Source organism: Eretmochelys imbricata, chromosome 28 (assembly GCF_965152235.1).
Source record: "Eretmochelys imbricata isolate rEreImb1 chromosome 28, rEreImb1.hap1, whole genome shotgun sequence".
Classification (NCBI taxonomy): Eukaryota; Metazoa; Chordata; order Testudines; family Cheloniidae; genus Eretmochelys; species Eretmochelys imbricata.
This window is the reverse complement of record NC_135599.1, coordinates 4,452,834-4,469,338: the sequence shown is the minus strand read 5'-3', so window position 1 is coordinate 4,469,338 and position 16,505 is coordinate 4,452,834. Positions and strand designations below refer to the sequence as shown.

At 50.1% G+C, this 16,505-nt stretch overlaps 1 protein-coding gene and 1 non-coding gene across 2 annotated transcripts in view; one reads left to right on the top strand and one right to left on the bottom strand.

Moving 5' to 3' along the window:
* Positions 1-16,505, top strand: part of LOC144258246 (uncharacterized) — a 640,730-nt gene that overhangs the window by 97,588 nt on the left and 526,637 nt on the right. The window lies entirely within an intron of this gene.
* On the bottom strand, positions 10,749-10,821 carry TRNAM-CAU (transfer RNA methionine (anticodon CAU)). Its single transcript has one exon. It is a non-coding gene; the product is annotated as a tRNA-Met (tRNA).

Genomic DNA, 16,505 nt, shown 5'->3' with positions numbered 1-16,505 from the left:
AAATACACTCAGCTTTTACCTTTGTGACGAAGTGGGACTGTTCTTAATGTTTCCTCTGAATAGTGTGGGGGTGCCTCAGTTTCCCCTATGAAGTTCTTAAGTATCTAGGGGGTGGGATAAGGGTGTATGATCATTGCAGAGCCCTAGAGGGCATGTGTGTGCAGGAGTCTGGACACAGAGAATGGCCGACACCCTGTTTCCTGGCCACTGATGGCCTGGGCCCTTCCCCCCTGCAAGGTGAGAGCTAAAGGGTTGGAGAACAAAGGAATCAGGTGTCCTCCTGGCCCCGGAAAGGAACAAAGCCCAGAGGAGGAGGGCCTGGAGGGAGTTTCAGTTTGGGGCTGGCTGGGACATGGAGTGAAGGGCAGACGTGGTTGTCTGGCTCACTGCCCCGCCCAAAATGGCCCCAGCTGAGGGGTCCTGTTCTCTGCACCTGCAAGCTCTGGTTTAGACCATGTTCCTGTCATTTAATAAACCTTCTATTTTACTGGCTCGCTGAGAGTCCCGTCTGACTGCGGAGTTGTGGGGCAGGACCCTCTGGCTTCCCCAGGAGCCCTGCCTGAGCGGACTCGCTGTGGGAAGCGCACGGAGGGGCAGAGGAGGCTGAATGGTCCGAGGTCAGACCCAGGAAGGTGGAAGCTGTGTGTCCTGAAGACAGGCTGCTCCCAGAAAGGCGACTGCCCCAGAGTCCTGCCCGGCTTCATGGGGAGCAGTTCCAGAGCATCGCCCAGGGACTCTGTTACAACCTCCTATCAACAACTGCTATAAAATCCCTCTCATTTTCCCCTCTCCTCTCTATAATTTGCATAAATGGATCCAAAATCCCTCAGATTTCCACCCTTTCTCTTTCATTTCTGAACACTGCTCTCAAATCTCAGGTTTCCCTCTTACGATGTCATTATCAAATGTCAATTAAAAATCCTCTCGAGTTTGGGGCTGTTCCCCATGTCTCTAAATCCTAGCAACTTGTCCTTCCTTGGGGGGAACCTGTTGCCCTGAATCCTTCTCCATCCTGGTTGGGAAATTAACCCCCCTGCAACAATAAACATCTTTCCCTCTCCTTTGAGAATCATTTGTTCCCTCCTTTCTCTCTGTTAAAAATGTTTGCTGATAAAAGAGACTAGCCATATATTCAATACCCATCAAAGCCAGGGGCCTCCCCCTGTTTGGGGGATGGGTGGTTCCCAGTTGGTAACAGGAGAGTTGGCTGGACCCTTTTCTTTTCTCCAGCTGGCACGGGATGAGGAGGTCCCTCTGAGTGCAGCGTGGGTCCAGAAATATCCCAAACCCCATGACAAAGGGTCTCCGTGCGGGGGGGCTTCCCAAAGTGCAAAGATGTAGCCAACTCTGGGGTGGATCCACGGTGGCCATTATTTGCTAGTGACAGAGTATGGAAATGTCTTAGTTATTTTGGCCCTCCATGGCTTCCCTTCTCCTGTTAAAGAGGCGTCCCCCCGGGCTCGCTCTGCCTGTGTGACTGGCCAGCAGGGGGTGGTGATAACTTTCTGTCCACTTGTCAGACACTGTGAGGGAACACTGTTGCTGGGGGGGTGCATGTCTGTGTGGGGAGATTGCAGTGGAGCTGAAGGGACATTGTGGTAGGGGGAGGCCTCTGGGTGGCTGGGCAGGGGGGACCCTAGTCAGGTTGGTGGTTTCTGGAGGGTTTGGGGTTTCGGGGGGTAGTTCTGATGTGCTCAGCCCTAAGGCTATGGGTCCTGGAGGTGGGTATCGCTGGGGGCCTGTTGGCTGCAGACCAGTGGGGGTGGGGGTCTCTTGGGCAGGTGGGGCAGGGGATTAGATGCTGCCTGGTGCTGTGCCAGGGGCTCTGTCTGGGATTGCCCAGCTGGCTCCTGGGACCATTGCCATGCCCAGTGCACAGAGCTGTGGTGGGGCGGTCCCTGGCGCAGAGTGAGGGGTCCTCCTGTAAAGCGTCAGCGGGTCCTGCTGGCCGGAGGTGGGGGTCCCAGGCAAATGGCCTGGCAGATCCTGGTGGAGGGCAGGTGGGGGTCTGTAGCCAGACAGCCAGCCCCCCCCACGCCCTCAGACCAGCATTGCTGGAAACACAGGAGGAAGCCGGAACAGGGCACTTAACATATATTCCAGCACAGCCTTTGAAGCTGTGAAAAGCACAGGTGTGCTGCTACAATGTGCCTCTGGGAACAGATACAAAGATTAAGCTCACAGCAGGCAGAGGCCCTGTGACAGACATGGCTCTTAGCCCCTACTAAATAGCGTGATGCACACACCCCAACATCCTAGGTGGGAAAATATTTACCCTGATAAAAGAAATGTCCAGTAGTCGACACTTATTGTTTCTCTCCCTTGCAAGTGTAAACTACTCTTGCGAAAGCTGGCGTCACCCAGACAGACCAGCCTCAATTTGGCATAAGAAAGGAGAAAGAGAATAAAGGAGTACAGAGGTATAAGTAGGGGACCTACAGCACCATGATTTTGGAGTGCTTTTCACTATCTATCTGCTGGTCAGATAAGTGACAGCCTCCCAAGGCTTCTGCAGCTAAGAGGGTCCCTAAGCCTTGTCCCTTATTCGTCTTTCCGCGGAATTGAGTGACCGATCCTGGCTTGGCACCGCTGGAATCGAGAGATGCAAGGAGGGTAAGAAGCACCCACACCTGATCTCCTATCTTTAGTGTACACATATTTTGAAATAGAGCTCTACACTTTGTTTTCTTTCTTTGGGATTGTGGCTTCAGTTTTGTAACTTGTTTGTGTGTGTAACATCTCTACATTTAAATAAGTAGGCACTAGCAATTTTGTAACCACATGATTAGAATCTAGCAAAATAAATTTTAGAAACCATTTGTGCATAAGCCTGACTTGTTTTCTCTGGTTTACTGGAAAGCAGCCAACACAATGAAAGAACCTCAGCCGTTTTGGCTCCAAAGCCTGGCCATGAGGTGAGAGTACTAAGAGCCTAGCGTTGAGTTGTGCTGCCTCCACGGGGCAAACTCTTGGGGCACCTGTCAGTCAATCCTGGCTGCCCGCTGCGAAGGAGCTCTGAGCTCTAGCAGTTAAAGTCACGGGTGTGGAGAGGCTCTTAGTGCTGCCATTGGGGCACCTGTCAGTCAGTATTGACTGCCGGCTGCGAAGGAGCTCTGAGCTCTTGCAGTTAAAGTCACGGGTGGTTAGGACCTTGGGGCATCCGTCAGCCTAGCCCGGGCTGCCCGCCGCGAAGGGACAGTGCGTCCTAGCGGTTAAAGTCACGGATGGTATAAATGGGCATAGCTGGCACCTCACCAAACATCCTTGGCCGTTGGCTAACAGTAGTGTGGCGAGCAAACGCGCAGGTGGGTGAGATAATATCTTTCACTGGGCCAGCTTCTGTTGGGGACAAAGACAAGCTTTTCTGGGACCTGCATGGCTACAACTACGTAGCAAATGCTCATAAGCCATGAATTAGTTCTTCTTTCACACTGGAATGCATCACTTTTGGTGTGACACCAAGAAATTATTTATTAGCCCGTATAACCATTTCTTCTCCACATGTTGAGATTATCTTTCGGCTGTAATGCCATCCTGTATTAAAATTCCAAATGGCCAATTAGAAAGCACCAAAATAAAGAACAGCCAATTATTAATCTGCCTCACCCCTAGCCCTGCCCAGGATCTCTGCATTGCTTTAGGAAATATTTTCACATAGATATTTGCAAATTGGGAAGTTTTAAATTGTGTCAGCTTCCGTCTAGAAAGAGAGAGTGGTAAGCTAAATTGCTCCAACGCAGATTTCCCCATCTATGTGAGAGAAAGAATTAGAAAGAAGTAAGGAAAGTGAATCCAAGATAAATGATTCTGACCTTTCCTTTGAAATGCTCGGTGCAATAAATCAGTGAATAGTCCCATAAGTAAACTCCTGTAAGTGACAGAAAAGAGGGCATGGGAAAAGACTGTCAAATGTTGTGTTAAACTTTAATTCATGAGCAAAATTGTTTGGCCATTAAATTACAACTGTAAAAGATTGTAAAAGGAAAGAAAAATGAACAAAAAGTGTGGGAAATATGGGTGTATTTCAGGAAAGGGCTTGGAATGGAGGAAGACCAAAAGTGATCAGTTGGGGGAAAAGGCACTGTTTCTGCCGAGTTTTAAACCAGGGATATTTTGTGTGTCAAGCCAACATGATAACCACCACACTACACTACAATCTACAACAGAAACCAATTGTGCCCAGTTTTGGATTTCCCCTTCTAAGGCTTTCTCAGCTGCCAGTGTATATCCGCTCCCTCAGTTTCCTTTGAAGAACAGGACAACAAAGAACTTACTTTCCAAACTCAGACAGGCATCAGAAAAGCTGCAAGGTCTCATCCAATTTGCCCTTCTCACAATGAGGCCAAAACGCAGGCAAATCTCGTAAGCAAGAAACCTCACATCCACTCCACTTCTCCATGGACATTTCCCTGCCAGCTCCTCGGGAGCAACCAACAAGACAAGAAACCAAAATGCAGTAAAATCAAGGGCACGTTTCCCACCACAGGTTTCACTGACTGCGAAGGGTCATGTAGAAAAGTTTTGCCTTTTCATACCTGAAGACTTGGTTATTCTCTCCTTCCCTGAACTGGAATGGAAAGCGAGGAGATAGGTGTGAGAACAAGCACTCCTAAGCAAAGGAAACAAGGCACCCAGCATATAACCCATCAGCAGGAGATTAAAACCTGGGCTACACTACACAGTTAGGCCCGCCAACAGCATTTTAGGTTGTCCTAATTACCTCACGGTGCACACTACAGCCTTGTCCCATCTATGTAAGTGCCCTGCTACACCCACATAGTAACTCCAGCTCCTCAAGAGGCACGGGGATTGCGTTGGGGTCGTTAGGACAACACAGTGTCTGTGTAGACACTTCCTGACTCACAGGGGCTGCTGGCTGTCTTGCCAATGTCATGGCTTCTGGCTGGCTCCCTTCATGGCTGCCCTCCGCTCCCTGATCCCAGCGGGGCTACACCTGCCTGGCTCCTCGCGGGGCTGCTGCATGAAAGCTCCCGGCTCCCAGCGCAGGGAGCCGAGAAGCCTGAGCACTTGGCCCCCGCCCCCACTCCTGGCGGGGAGCAGGCAGGCAAGAAGCCCAGGTGGCCGGCTCCCACTCCAGGGAGGAGGTGGGGAGTCAAGAGCCCAGGGGGCAGCTGGGCTCCCAGTGGGCAGCTGCGCGGAGTGAAGAGCCCCGTTTCTCAGCCCCCCCCAACACTGCCCCTCTTCATTCGGTGGAAGCACTCCTGGTGAAGACACACTCCGCCGACAGAAGGAGGGGAGTGGGGAGAAACTCAAATTAAGCTTCCGCTTCCTCCATCAGGATCACAAGAGAAACAGAAAGAAAACTCAAGAGGCACAAGCCTCCTCTCCTTTCATGCGCCCCATCACAACCCTCCCTGCTTCATTTTCTGCCTGCATTTCCTTTTGAAACTGCAATGGCTGCTCCAGAAAACAATCATGTCTCTGAATTCACACAACATCCTGAGGATGATAAAAGAATGAAGGAATTCACGGTCCTTTGTGACATAATAATAATAATAATTAATAATAATAATTAATACATTATTATTTGTATTGCAAGATTAATCTTTCCGTTTTGCAGATTCAGCTCCACATTGATTCTTGTTGCTCTTAGCAATGTATCTATCTATCTAGGCAACAGTATTTGCTGTTGTTTCAGGTGGAGCACTCAGCGTGTTACGTTTTTCTGACAATCTGTGTCTCGAAAATTCTAGCCAATATGCCTGGAAGTTCCAAAAACCATCAAATTATGAAGGAATTCAAGGTCCTTTTTTATATTACCATTTATCAGTAGTTATTATTTGTAGAGCAAAGATTAATCTTTCATTTTTTTAGATCCAGCTCTACGCTGATTCTTGTTGCTATTTGCCATGTATCTGTAGCTATCTAGCTATAAAGGGAACCAGTTTTTGCTCTTGTTTCTTTGTATTTGTACACTGCAACTTTACAGCCCAAGCCGCATGATCCTGATTAATGTGACACCGGCCAGCCGTGGGTGATTCATTGCACTGTAGACGTATCCTAACGTTATGTCTGCACAGCGATTAAAACACCCAGGGCACCTGTCTCAGAGCCCGGGGCAGGTGACTCAGGCTTCTGGGGCTGGGGCTGCAGGGCTTCAAAATTACAGTGGAGACAGATGGGCTTGAGCTCAATCTCTGAGACCCCACGCGGGGTGAGGGTTTCCAAACCCAGGTTTCAGCAGGAACACCAGTATCTGCACCCCACTTTTGAGCCCCACAGCTTGAGCTCCAGGAGCCCACGTCAGCTGACCCAGGCCAGCCCTGCTGCCATCTTTATCCCGGTAGAGAGGGACTCTAAGGGTATGTCTCCATTGCAATGTCAGCCCAGGGGTGGCAGGCTGTGTTCAAAGCAGCACCCTGGAAGCCCCATAGTCACCACTCTCATAGAATTAAGGTACGATTTGTACAGAGTCGGCCTGGTGAGTTATCATTGTAAAAGTCGTGATCTGTTGAAGGCTAATACCTGGGTGGATGGTGTGTGCTAGGCTTGTCTGGGAAGTGGTGGAGTTTTGCTCTGGGTGCGTCACTGAAATATGTGATGAGGCTGGGAAATGGCCACCGCCAGCCTTTCCGGTGTGACGCTGGAGGAGCCAGACTCGCTGCTGGCCCAGTGAAGGTATCCACGCTCCCAAGGACTCTCCCAGGAACCGTGTACAATGCGGACTCCTCAGAGACAGCCCGGAGACAATGGACACTGCTTGACTCACATCAAAGCACAGGAAGTTCCTAGCAAGTTGGAAGAAACTATGAAAGAGGGGAAGAGACATCATGACTTGGCCTCTCTCCCCCGCAATTCAACACCTGGAAACATATCTGGAGGACAAAGACTGAACTGAAATAATTCAGAGATCAGAAGAGAAGAATAATAATCCATTCAAATCAAAGTCCCCAAACAGACTAGTATTGGTTTCTCAGCAGAAAACTTTCCATTTGGGATATTTTGTTTTCCCACTCAGACCTTGCCAAGGGAAGCAGAGAGAAAATCTTTGACTTGCCTCCTTCAGAACAGCTTGGCCGAGACACTCTAGCTGTGGGTCACTGTCATGGTCTTGCTGAAGACAGGGGCATTTTAATAATTGGGGGAGGTCCCAGAGTGTTTGGGGGAAGATTATGAGGCTGTTACCTTTTGAGATAAAAGCTAAGAAATATAGAACGAGACAATTCTTTCATACATCTGGCCTTTAGACATATTTCATTTAAAGCAGGGGGTCTAACATGCTGTGAGAAAGTGGAAATGTTGGAAGCTCAAATAATTCAGTTTTTTCTAGGTCTTGTGCGTGTGCAAATGGCACAATATGTTAATTTATAAGCACATCGTTCTTAACTTCCTTAAATATTATGTGGTGTATTAACTATATCAAGTGGGTTGTACAATACAATGAATTTTCCATGCGTTGCCCAAAACATATTTTTAATATTATTTACATGCACCAAACTCCTTGAACATAAAGTTGTTTATTTCATTCCTGTGAAGTGTGTTGGTAGCTCAGTTAATTGAGTTTATTGTCACTCTGTGTGTGTGTGAGGTACAACACAATAATTTAGTGATGCTGAAAACGTTCCCTTCTCCCTCCGGAACTGCCTTGGAATCACCTTCCCCTTGTAGATTAATCTACTCCTGTGTCTGTATGAGGAAAATATGGTTTCTATGAAAAAAACTCATTGTTTATTTAAAAGGACTGACACCAAACGGCCACACTATGGGGATACAACACCATGAATAAGAACAGGAGGACTTGTGGCACCTTAGAGACAAACAAATTTATTGGAGCATAAGCTTTCGTGAGCTACAGCTCACTTCATCGGATGCATGCAGTGGAAAATAGAGTGGGGAGACTCCTATACACAGAGAACATGAAACAATGGGGGTTACCCCACACACTGTAACGAGAGTGATCAGGTATAGAATCATAGAATATCAGGGTTGGAAGGGACCCCTGAAGGTCATCTAGTCCAACCCCCTGCTCGAAGCAGGACCAATTCCCAGTTAAATCATCCCAGCCAGGGCTTTGTCAAGCCTGACCTTAAAAACCTCTAAGGAAGGAGATTCTACCACCTCCCTAGGTAACGCATTCCACTGTTTCACCACCCTCTTAGTGAAAAAGTTTTTCCTAATATCCAATCTAAACCTCCCCCACTGCAACTTGAGACCATTACTCCTCGTTCTGTCATCTGCTACCATTGAGAACAGTCCAGAGCCATCCTCTTTGGAACCCCCTTTCAGGTAGTTGAAAGCAGCTATCAAATCCCCCCTCATTCTTCTCTTCTGCAGGCTAAACAATCCCAGCTCCCTCAGCCTCTCCTCCTAAGTCATGTGTTCTAGACCCCTAATCACTTTTGTTGCCCTTCGCTGGACTCTCTCCAATTTCTCCACATCCTTCTTGTAGTGTGGGGCCCAAAACTAGACACAGTACTCCAGATGAGGCCTCACCAATGTCGAATAGAGGGGAACGATCACGTCCCTCGATCTGCTCGCTAAGGTAAGGTGAGCTATTACCAGGAGGAGAGCCGGGTGGGGTGGGCGGAACCTTTTGTAGTGATCATTGGTATTAATTTGCAAACTGGATACAGTTAAGTTAGGCTTGAATAAAGACTGGGAATGGATGGGTCATTACACAAAGTAAAACTATTTCCCCATGTTTATTTCCCACCCCCACTGTTCTCACATGTTCTTGTCAACTGCTGGCAATGGCTGACCTTGATTACCACTGGAAAGCCGAGAAAAAAGACGAGAGCAGAGTGGTTTCTAGACACCCTCCCATCCATCTAACACAGACACACAGACTTTTCTAAGGCATTAACTTTTCCTTCTCCTTTATGATTCTTTAATGCCTCTGGAAATACCAATTCCTAGAGGCCCCTTTCACAAAGCAAACAACCACAGAGCAATGAGAAAGCTGGGGGCTGCCAGGTTGTTGAGGGCAAGTCTTGGAAGGGATGCCCAAACAATCCAGCTGGATCCCCGGCAACCAGATGTGGGGAGTAGCTGCACAGCTGTGGCTGCTGCTCTGAGGGGAGCGGCATAAACTACCTGCCTGTGGATGCAGCCCACCAGCTGGTTCTCCTGGGGCAGATGGTGAGTGGTTGGGCAGGGATGCTGCACCGGCTGGGGTCTGAAATATGAACAGGGGTCTAAGGAACCTCAGCATCACAGTCATCAGGAGTCCAAGCTGCTTGGGGTGAGCTTGTGGGCAATGGCCCAACTGGATTGTTTGTGCATCCCTTTCGCCACGTCCCTTGTGATCCACCAGGGCTTGCAGCACCATGGAAGAGTACCCCTTGCAGTTTATGTAATGGCCGCCCCGCTGTTCCGGGGCCAAGAGAGGGATATGCGTTATGTCTATCGCCCCGCCGCAGTCAGGGAACCCCAGCGCATTAAAGCCATCCACAATGGTCCGCACATTTCCCAAAGGCACGACCCTTGATAGCAGCTGGTCAATGATTGTGTTGGCTACTTGGATCACAGCAGCCCCCACAGTAGATTTGCCCACTCCAAACTGATTCCCGACTGACTGGTAGCTGTCCGGCGTTGCAAGCTTCCAGAGGTCTATGGCCACTCACTTCCCAACTATGAGGGTGGCTCTCATTTTGGTGTCTTTGTGCTTCAGGGCAGGGGACAGCAAGTCGCAAAGCTCCATGAATGTGGCCCTTACGCTTACAAAAGTTTCTCAGCCACTGGGAATCATCCCACACCTGCAACGCGATGAGGCCCCAGCAGTCTCTGCTTGTTTCCTGGGCCCAGAATTGGCCTGCCACGGCATGAACCTGGCCCAGCACCACCATGATCTCCCAATTGCCATACGCCGTGCCATCTTTGTCCATGTCCTCATCAGTATAGTAATCGCCCCGTCGTCGTTTCCTCGCCCCGTTTTGCAGGGACTGCACATACTGCTGGATAATGCGCGAGGTATTTACAATGCTCAAAACTGCAGTGGAGATCTGAGCGGGCTCCATGGCGCCTGCACGGGTAATCCTGGAAAACGGGCGTGAAATGTAGTAGAGCAGAGTGGCAGGGGAAGAGGTGCTGTTTGGTTCGTGGTAGCCGAACAAAGGCGGGAAATGGTTGTCTTCCGTGGTTTTCACAGAGGCGGGAGCCCAGGACAGACAACCCGGAGAAGCTCGGAAGCGTGGCACCAGTGGGAGAGCAGAGTTGGAGGCAGAAGTGTTCGATGAGGAAGAGAAAGAGTAGATAGTAGAGATTACATCGGAAGGGGAGAGGAAATGAGAGGCGGATTCATAGTTGCAGGAGAGCAAGCGGTGCACCGTCTGCTGAAAGCAGTACGGCGTCTGCATGCCAAAAAGGCGTGAAACGATTGTCTGCCAGAGCTTCCTGATGACACGCACCAGAAACACCCCCAAGAATGTTTTTGCCCCATCGTGCACTGGGAGCGTAACCCAGAATTCCAGTGGGCGGCAGGGACTGTGGGAACTGTGGGATAGTGACCCACGGTGCACCCGCTCCGACGTTCGATGCTAGCCTCGGTACTGTGGACGCACTCTGCCGAATTCACGCGCTTTAGTGGGGACACCGAAGCCTGAATGTCTAAAATAGCTCCCGAAATTTCCAATCGAATAATATTGAACTAATTTCATACTGTACACGTACCGTTAGAAAAGTCTGTGTGTGTGTGTTAGATGGATGGGAGGGTGTCTAGAAACCACTCAGCTCTCGTCTTTTTTTCTCTGATTTCCGTTAGAAAATCTAAAGCAGGGAGCAAGAAGAGTTGCCTTCTCTGAGGCTTGAACTTAGGACCTTCAGATTATGAGACTGATACGCTGCCCCCTGCGCTAAGAAGCCTTGGAAGAGCTTTAGGCTCGGTGCTTATAGAACCAGCTGAGCAGCGGGGAAGAGCAGAGCAGCGGGGAAGAGCAGAGCAGCAAACAGCAGGAGTTTGCCTGGGAGTTCACCTGGAGTGAGCCCACTGAGGCTTACACCCTAACGACTTCTCTGAGGAATTACTGCATCTCCAGAGGAAGCTCATAGTAGGAAGGTAATATGGATGGGGAGTGTTCAACTGTTGTGACCAGCACTGGATGTGCCATGTGTGTCTTTCTTCCAGAGGACAGAAGCGACTTTGTCTCTACAAAGTGCAAGCTGGTCTCCATATTGGAAGAGAAGGTTCAAGGTCTGGAGCAACAGGTATCGACCCTGCGTTGCATAAGAGAAACTGAAGATTTCCTGGACAGACGTCAGGATATGCTTCTATGGGCACAAGGTTCTGAAGATTCAGAGCAGGCTGCGCAGCAGGGACAGGAGGACTGTGAAGAAATCTGGCAACATGTGACCTCCAGAAGAAGAAGGGGGAAAGTCCATGTACCAGCAAAGCGGACACAGGTAAGTAACCATTTTCATGTTCTCTCCACAGGTACCATTGCGGGGAGTGATACGTCTGGGGGAAGGGAGCAGAAGGAGACTCCACCAGTTGAAAGGCATGAGATGCACTGTCCTAGGCTTGGGGGTTCCACGACCATCACTCCCAAGAGAAGGAGGTGGGTGGTGGTGGTCGGGGACTCTCTCCTCAGGTGGACTGAGTCATCTATCTGCTGCCCTGACCGGGAAAACAGAGAAGTCTGCTGCTTGCCGGGGGCTAAGATTTGCGATGTGACGGAGAGACTGCCGAGACTCATCAAGCCCTCGGACCGCTACCCCTTCCTGCTTTTCCACGTGGGCACCAATGATACTGCCAAGAATTGCGTTGAGCGAATCACTGCAGACTACGTGGCTCTCGGAAGAAGGATAAAGGAGTTTGAGGTGCAAGTGGTGTTCTCGTCCATCCTCCCTGTGGAAGGAAAAGGCCTGGGTAGAGACCGTCAAATCGTGGAAGTCAAGGAATGACTACACAGGTGGTGTCGGAGAGAAGGCTTTGGATTCTTCAACCATGGGATGGTGTTCCAAGTAGGAGGAATGCTAGGCAGAGACGGGCTCCACTTAACGAAGAGAGGGAAGAGCATCTTCGTGAGCAGGCTGGCTAACCTAGTGAGGAGGGCTTTAAACTAGGTTCACCAGGGAAAGGAGACCAAAGCCCTGAGGTAAGTGGGGAAGCGGGATACCAGGAGGAAGCACGAGCTGGAGCGTGTGAGAGGGGAGGGCTCCTGCCTCATACTGAGAACAAGGGGCGATCAGCGGGTTATCTCAAGTGCCTATATACAAATGCACAAAGCCTGGGACACAAGCAGGGAGAACTGGAGATCCTGGCAAAGTCAGGGAATTATGATGTGATTGGAATAACGGAGACTTGGTGGGATAACTCGCATGACTGGAGTGCTGTCATGGATGGATATAAACTGTTCAGGAAGGACAGGGAGGCCAGAAAAGGTGGGGGAGTTGCACTGTATGTAAGGGAGCAGTATGACTGCTCAGAGCTCAAGTATGAAACTGTAGAAAAACCTGAGAGTCTCTGGATTAAGTTTAGAAGCGTGAGCAACAAGAGTGATGTTGTGGTGAGAGTCTCTTATAGACCACCGGACCAGGGGGATGAGGTGGATGAGGCTTTCTTCCGGCAACTCGCAGAAGCTACAAGATGGCACGCCCTGGTTCTCATGGGCGACTTCAATCATCCTGATATCAGCTGGGAGAGCAATACAGCGGTGCACAGACAATCCAGGAAGTTTTTGGAAAGTGTAGGGGACAATTTCCTGGTGCAAGTGCTGGAGGAACCGACTAGGGGCAGAGCTCTTCTTGACCTGCTGCTCACCAACCGGGAAGAATAAGTAGGGGAAGCAAAAGTGGATGGGAACCTGGGAGGCAGTCACCATGAGATGGTCGAGTTCAGGATCCTGACACAGGGAGGAAAGGAAAGCAGCAAAATACGGACTCTGAACTTCAGAAAAGCAGACTTTGACTCCCTCACGGAACGAATGGGAAAGATCCCCTGGGAGAATAACATGAGGGGGAAAGGAGTCCAGGAGAGCTGGCTGTATTTTAAAGAATCCTTATTGAGGTTACAGAGACAAACCATCCCGATGTGTAGAAAGAATAGTAAATATGGTAGGCGACCAGCTTGGCTTAACAGAGAAATCCTTGCTGATCTTAAACACAAAAAAGAGGCTTACAAGAAGTGGAAGATTGGACAAATGACCACGGATGAGAAGATAAATATTGCTCAGGCATGCAGAAGTGAAATCAGGAAGGCCAAATCACGCCTGGAGTTGCAGCTAGCGAGCGAAGTTAAGAGTAAGAAGAAGGGTTTCTTCAGGTATTTTGGCAATAAGAAGAAAGCCAAGGAAACTGTGAGCCCCTTACTAAATGAGAGAGGCAACCTAGTGACAGAGGATGTGGAAAAAGCTAACATACTCAATGCTTTTTTTGCCTCTGTCTTCACGAACAAGGTCAGCTCCCAGACGACTGCACTGGGCAGCAAAGCATTCGGAGGAGGTGGCAAGCCCTCTGTGAAGAAAGAAGTGGTTCGGGACTATTTAGAAAAAGTGGACGTGCACAAGTCCATGGGGCCAGATGAGCTGCATCTGAGAGTGCTAAAGGAATTGACGGATGTGATTGCACAGCCATTGGCTATTATCTTTGAAAACTCATGGCGATCGGGGGAAGTCCCGGAAGATTGGATAAAGGCTAATGTAGTGCCCATCTTTAAAAAAGGGAAGAAGGAGGATCCTGGGAACTACAGGCCAGTCAGCCTCACCTCAGTCCCTGGAAAAATCATGGAGCATGTCCTCAAGGAATCAATTCTGAAGCACTTAGAGGAGAGGAAAGTGATCAGGAACAGTCAGCATGGATTCACCAAGGGAAAGTTATGCCTGACTAATCTAATTGCCTTCTATGACGAGATAACTGGCTCTGTGGATGAGGGGAAAGCAGTGGACATGTTGTTCCTTGACTTTAGCAAAGCTTTTGACACGGTCTCCCACAGTATTCTTGCCAGCAAGTCAAAGAAGTATGGTCTGGATGAATGCACTATAAGGTGGATAGAAAGCTGGCTAGATTGTCGGGCTCAACGGGTAGTGATCAATGGCTCCATGTCTAGTTGGCAGCCGGTATCTAGCGGAGTGCCCCAAGGGTCGGTCCTGGGGCCGGTTTTGTTCAATATCTTCATTAATGATCTGGAGGATGGCATGGACTGCACCCTCAGCAAATTTGTGGATACGACTAAACTGGGAGGAGTGGTAGATACGCTGGAGGGTAGGGATAGGATACAGAGGGCCCTAGACAAATTGGAGGATTGGGCCAAAAGAAATCTGAGGAGGTTCAACAAGGACAAGTGCAGAGTCCTGCACGTAGGACGGAAGAATCCAATGCACCGCTACAGACTAGGGACCGAATGGCTCGACAGCAGTTCTGCAGAGAAGGACCTAGGGGTGACAGTGGACGAGAAGCTGGATATGAGTCAACAGTGTGCCCTTGTTGCCAAGAAGGCCAATGGCATTTTGGGGTGTATAAGTAGGGGTATTGCAAGCAGATCGAGGGACGTGATCGTTCCCCTCTATTCGACATTGGTGAGGCCTCATCTGGAGTACTGTGTCCAGTTTTGGGCCCCACACTTCAAGAAGGATGTGGAGTAATTGGAGAGAGTCCAGCAAAGGGCAACAAAAATGATTAGGGGACTGGAACACATGCCTTATGAGGAGAGGCTGAGGGAACTGGGATTGTTTATAGTCTACGGAAGAGAAGAATGAAGGGGGATTTGATAGCTGCTTTTAACTACCTGAAAGGTGGATCCAAAGAGGATGGATCTAGGCTATTCTCAGTGATAGCAGATGACAGGACAAGGAGTAATGGTCTCAAGTTGCAGTGGGGGAGATTTAGGTTGGATATTAGGAAAAACTTTTTCACTAGGAGGGTGGTGAAACACTGGAATGCATTACCTAGGGAAGTGGTGGAATCCCCTTTCTTAGAAGTTTCTAAGGTCAGGCATGACAAAGCCCTGGCTGGGATGACTTAGTTGGGGTTGGTCCTGCTCTGGGCAGGGGGTTGGTCTAGATACCTCCTGAGGGCCCTTGCAACCCTGATCTTCTATGATTCTATGATCCTCCTCCAGGAGTGACAGAGCCTGGCATGTGCTGGAAGAAGTGGGGAGCTCTGGTGCCCACAGACCTGTCCTGGCAGCTTTCTCAGCAGCAAAGAAATCAATTCTCCCTGCCCCTGAGCAACCCACCCGGAGCTAATGGAAGCATTGGTGGGGGGTCCCAAGCTCTGCACCAACATCCACATTTCAGACCTTCCTCTCATGGCACTTTCCATGTGAATTAGGACAAGCAAGCTGGGGAAGCTCCATGGGGTAATAGAAACCAGGGCTGCAGGGAAGGCTTGAACTCACAACCCCAGCAATATTGCCCTTTGCACTAACCACTTGCACCCCTGCAGGGGCTCCATGGACAGCGTTGGGAAGTCGGCCGTGATCGGTCTCTGTGGTTCGCACCTTTGCCTGGCAATTGAAAGGCTGCCGGTTCAAACGTCATTCAAGATGTGGCTTTCCAGCAATGAGACTCCAGTCCATTTTAATAGGAAGAAAATCTCCTCTATTCTCTATTCTCGTCTAGCCCCATTTGACTCCTTCGGCCTGTCTCCTTCCTCTCGCCAGTCACACTATTTCCTTCCCCACTGGAGCCAAGCAGAGGGGAGCCCCAGTCAGTCTCGGTCACCGAGAGGCTGTATCCCATAAGGGGAGGGAGGGGTCACTGTAAAGCATTGATAATGGAGAGGGGAGGGGTGTGCGTGGTTAGGGGGAGAAAGGCTGGAGAACTAACAGTGGGGCCCAGAGAGATTCCCCCACAGACTGGGGAGATCCCCTGCTGCCCACCATCACCCAGCTCTGGGAAGAACAACTTGGGATTGCTTGGGGAAGCCACCTTTAAAAACACAAGTATTCCATGCTAGTTACATTTTAATAAGACCAAAGCCGCCTCAAACCCAGTGTCACAATCACTGGGACGACTTTGTCCTGACATTTTACCGGCCGCAGCCACAAAGCGAGTCAAATTACGGCTCCCGTTCGGCGTCAAGGCCCACAGACGAACCCGGAGGCTTTTCCTTCCTCAGGTTCTGCCGTTATTTCAGTGCTGGCCTGTTCCGAGATTCATCGTTGTGCAAAGCAGCGTCAGGCCCTGAAACTGGGCGAGCCCAGAGCAGAGGCTGCCTTCATTTATCCTTCCAAAAACCAACCCGCCGAAAGGTGGATTAGCACCCATGCTCCTCCAGCCGCAGGGGAGGCGCCTCATCTGGGCCCCTGGTGCCCATGCTCCAGCAACATAAGACCACGGGGGCCTGGCTCCACCAAAGTCCGGGGCCCGGTGTCTCCCCCAGCCCCGCCTGCTGCCCCCGGGCAATTTAAAAGGGCCCGGGGACCCCCACCACCATCACTGGCAGCACAAGGGGGCTAAGGCGGCTTCCTGCCCACCCTCGCTCCGTGTAACCCTTCTGCCCGTCAGAGTTGGCAGCAACAAGGGCCAGGTTCAATATCTAGGGGATCCATTCCAATAACACAATGCAAACCGGCTCGAGCCCCCACCCAGTGACCTGGGACAAATATG